This window comes from Lampetra planeri, chromosome 45, assembly GCF_965212315.1.
Source record: "Lampetra planeri chromosome 45, kcLamPlan1.2.h2, whole genome shotgun sequence".
Classification (NCBI taxonomy): domain Eukaryota; kingdom Metazoa; phylum Chordata; class Hyperoartia; order Petromyzontiformes; family Petromyzontidae; genus Lampetra; species Lampetra planeri.
In genome coordinates, this window is record NC_136151.1 from 1,098,656 (window position 1) to 1,103,808 (window position 5,153).

Below are 5,153 nucleotides of genomic sequence, written 5' to 3' on the forward strand. Positions count from 1 at the left end.
TATAATAGATTAGTAATCAGTTAATTAGCATGCATTTCCTCTATAAGAATACAGTTGGGAGATGTATTACTTAATGATACTCTATCAGGCTGTACTAAGCCTGTAGCTGTCAGAGTGGTTAAAATTATTTGTATTTCTCTCAATTTCAAAAGATTCTCGAATTGGTCTCGTCCAGTAATAATTCGTTTAACACAACACTTCAACGTTATCAAAGCCATTGAGTGTCCTTGTTGGCAAGCATGTTCTGCAACTGCTGACAGTTGTGTTTGAGAGTATTTAATATTTCGTTGTTATTTTAGTCTTGCGTTAATGTTACGTCCCGTTTGTCCAATATAGCACCTGCCACATAATAAGTTAATCTGATACACACCTTAGGCGATTCATCTTTAGTACAATTTTGTGTACCATGCCAAATCTTACTCTGATTTTTTTGTTTTTCCAAAACTCTAGCGAATTTGTCCGTTACTCCTGCAATATATGATATTTTAATTGTTTTAATAACCTGATCGCTTTCAAGAGTATTGATGTTCGATCGTCGTTTGGCATTCAATGCTGTGTTAATTTTAGCATTATTGTAGCCATTTAATCGTAGTGCTTCATTAACATGATTAATCTCTCCCCTCAGACTTTCACCATGTGACACTGTTTTAGCACGATGTATGAGCATCTTTATGAGAGAGGATTTCTGTGTGAGGTTATGATGCGAATCTGAATTCAGAATATGCTGGCCAACAAGAACACTCAATTGATTTTAATACTGGTAGGAACGAAGTGAACCAGCCTACAATAGATTATATCGTCCGTCCGTCCGATTTCCGATTACGTGTAGCAACATCGCCACCTACTGCAAACACTTGGCAGGACCCTACAAAAACCTTTAGACTCAGTGAGGCTTTCCTGGCTAAACAAGTGTAACATTCCCTTATAATTCCCTGAGATAGCTTTTAATTAAAACATTTAAATTAAAATAAACTCACAGCGGCCTAAAGCCTACAGCTAGGCCTAAAGCCTAGATCTAGGCCTCAAACTCTCCCTTCGTATCGTACCCCCGCGTGTGTGAAAGGGAGTTAATGTTTAACAATGTTACATTCCCTGATGTTTTTAAATAGAAACATTTAAATGTAAAGCTTTTACATAAATAATTAAAACATTGAAATTAAAATCTAACTCACAGCGGCCTAAAGCCTACAGCTAGGCCTAAAGCCTAGAACTAGGCCTCAAACTCTCCCTTCGTATCGTACCCCCGCGTGTGTGAAAGGGAGTTAATGTTTAACTATGTTACATTCCCTGATGTTTTTAAATAGAAACATTTATATTTAAAGCTTTTACATTAATAATTAAAACATTGAAATTAGAAATTAACTCACAGCGGCCTAAAGCCTACAGCTAGGCCTAAAGCATAGAACTCGGCCTCAAACTCTCCCTTCGTATCGTCCGATTAGGTGTAGCAACATCGCCCCCTACTGCAAACACTTGGCAGGACCCTACAAAAACCTTTAGACTCAGTGAGGCTTTCCTGGCTAAACAAGTGTAATAATACATTATGTTTATATTCTTTGGTTATTCGTTCCTACCAGCCCACCCCGCAGGGACCTGTTAACGTTGAAGTGTTGCGTAAAACGAATTATTACTGGCCGAGACTTATTCGAGAATCTATTGAAATTGGCTGAGAGAGCGCACCGACGAATAATCTCACTTGCCGTTGGTGGAGGGAGACGAATGACGTCAGACGTACCTCCCGGCGCGGAAGGTGAGAGGTCAGGTGTGACGAGGGACGGGAGGAGAGAAGTGATTGGATGGAGAGAAACGGGAAAGAAATAATGGGAAAGAGAGAGGAGAAGAGAATCGGAGAGGCCCGTTACATGAACGCACGCTGCAGATGATAAAATCGTCTCACACCTTTTCAACAACCAATGTGTTGGAAACGTTACATATGTACATTCATTATCATTTCCTGTTAATGATGTTAATTGCTTGGATGTGAACATTGCACTTTAATAATATTTGTTGTGTCGTTACTTCCTTTACAAATTGCGCTATTACAGTCTACGACACTTGAAAAGTGATAACGTTTCAATTCGAGAGCTTCCTGTTCAAATGATCAACCACGGGCCTGTCGTCCTTCAAGGTCAATACAATGAGTACAACTCAGGAGAAAGTCAACTGTAATTGTCGAAGAGAGATAATCACAACTCAAATTAATGTGTCATTTCCATTCTAGATTTATGGCCGAAAAATGTTGGAAGCAATTCACAATTGTGTGAGCAGGGAAACGTTTAACCTTACTCGGAACACTACTTAGGCCAGCGATTTAAAATATAGCTGCTCTCTGTGTATGTTTTAGTGTATATATGAATAAGCCAAGTTAATTTCAACAATTCTAAGCTGGCAAAATAACAGTAAGGACTTAGAGACGGGTCCTGAATTGGGGAAACGACAGCTACCGAGTTTGTTGAAGCCAGCTCGAGATCTTACATGGTGCATGTGTGCGGTTTTACCGCGTCTGGATGCACATCCAGAACTCGTCTATAAATCAGCTAAATGCTCGATTGATTACACGAGCTGGCATCTTATAATATAATATGTAAACGTTCTTAAAATATGAATTACCAACATACAAAGTGAAAACTCTAAGTATAAGATAGCCAATCTTTCAGTCCTCCTACTCTCATGAAGGGTACATGCCTTAAACATGAGCGGGAATCCAAACATGCTCACAAGCAAACCAAACCATCTGCTCCGACTGTGTTGTAAAATATAATAATTCTGTAGCAGATATTGGAAGTAAACAACCCCTCGAGATATGCAGAAATCATCAGAATTTGTTTTAAAGATGTGCACTGTGCTCCTCCGGTCTTTTAGGACTGCTCTTCCTTCTGCCAGTCAATAGTTCTATAAAATAAGGCTGGCATGAGGATGCATCCTTGCCATATTTCATATATAGTTGCAAATTTTGGAGACAGGCCTTTCCCAAGTCGAACCCATGCTCCAGTGCTAGTGTGGAGGTCCCAAAGCAAGTTCATGGGTGGTCCTGGTACCCTCTTCAGCGTCAGAGACACTGGGTTTCTGTCCACTGAACTAAACGGGGACTTCAGGTCGATGTAGGTACGTTGAACTTTTTTCGCAGATGTATGCCACATCAAGCGGGTGGCTACATTCTCGGTAAGGTTGGGTCAGCAGACTGACAGTGAGCGCCAGAGGTGTGGACTCGAGTCATGTGACTTGGACTCGAGTCAGACTCGAGTCATGAATTTGATGACTTGCGACTCGACTTGGACTTGCATAACAATGACTTTGTCCCACCTATGAGATGTGGACTCGAGTCATGTGACTTGGACTCGAGTCAGACTCGAGTCATGAATTTGATGACTTGCGACTCGACTTGGACTTGCATAACAATGACTTTGTCCCACCTCTGGTGAGCGCAGCATTAATCGTTGGACAACTGGCATTGAATATGGACTTATGTGGTCGTGCGACGTTTGCACAGGAGTAAGATCAACCTGCTGAGCAGCACAACCTGCTGATATGCTGAGCAACAAATGACTCTCCTATTTTAGAAGACCATACAACTACATTTGAATAAGTGCATTTGATCAAATACATTTTGATGGCGACCTGAGAGACCCACAATTCACGTCAGGAATTGGACCCACAATTCACGTCAGGAATTGCTGGTGGTTTTCCACATGTTCAGATGTGCTTTATTTCTTTACACATGCTTGTGTGTTTGAAGCTCATCGTTTTTAAGATTGAAGTATAATTCTGCTATAATGGGGTTTTCTTATTTGTTACGTATTTTATTGGTGAGTAGGCATCTCTTTTGACGCACGCGAATATATCAACACAATAACCATATATGCAGAGTAAATCCCAGACGTATGCCTACCGTGTATACTAAAGAAGGATATTCAGGGGAAATGAGGTATTTTTTTCCAATCAGTAACTGTGGAAGAGCATGTTATTAGTTTGTCATTATTTAATCCCCTGTTGAATATTGACTATTAAATTTCGATTTAAAGCTTTCGTGCCTGCAGGAATTCATCTTCTTGGTTCTTTTGGTAAAGTCACGTAGAAGGGAAATAATAAAATAATAAAAATAAAACGTAATAAAATACAATTCTCACGACGTTTCGGCCACAACGCAAGCAGCCGTCCTCAGGTGAAGAACAGGTCTGTCGGAAAGACAGCGTCTGAATGAACACCACCAAGCTTGGCAGCGTATATTTAAGCTGGGTTAGAGGAGGAATGACGCCTTGACAAAGGAATTTGCATATCAACAGATGAATTTAGCATATTTATGGAAAATGCAGATATGGGATTAGTCAATACTTGTGGAATGCATAGGAGGTGGGGGGGGTCTCAAAGTCATATTATGCCCGTGCATTATGTAGGATTAGCAGCAACAAAGGGAGGAAGTGGGGTTAGCAGTAATAAAGGGAAGGAATTTTAATAGTAAGGAGCTGCAGCAGCCAAACCTCCATGTAAAAAACTACATCAATATCATCAATATACTAAATATACTCTCCAATAAGCTGAGCTACTAACAGTAAGTCATACATTACAATTCTATGTCGCAAAAAAATATAATATGCCTCCAGCTTAACTTTTTCCTTACACCAACAGCCTCGTCTCCAAAACCAACAAAATCATTTCTGCTTCAACTGCATTCATTGATCAGACCAAACAGTTATCGTTGAAACCTTCTGCAGCCAGGCCACCAAGATTGTACGGCTTGCCAAAGATACATAAAGAAGATACACCTCTTCGTCCCATTGTCTCTACTATCAACTCCCCCACTTACAAACTGGCTCGTTTTTTGTCTGAAATCCTACGGCCTTTCACTGGAAAAACCACCTGTGCGGTACTAAACTCTACTGACCTGGTATCGACAATCAAGGGGATTTCCTTGTCCCCAGACGACCTGCTTGTCAGTTTTGATGTGGTTTCCTTGTTCACCAAGGTTCCTGTGCCTGACACCATCGCAATCATTGAAGACTTGGTTCATCAAGGACTGAATACTGGTGTACCCCCCCCTGGTGAGACACTGCTTAACCAATACATACTTCACCTGGAATGGAACCTTCTACAAGCAAACTGAGGGCACCCCAATGGGCTCCCCCCTATCTCTGGTTGTAGCCAACATTTTTATG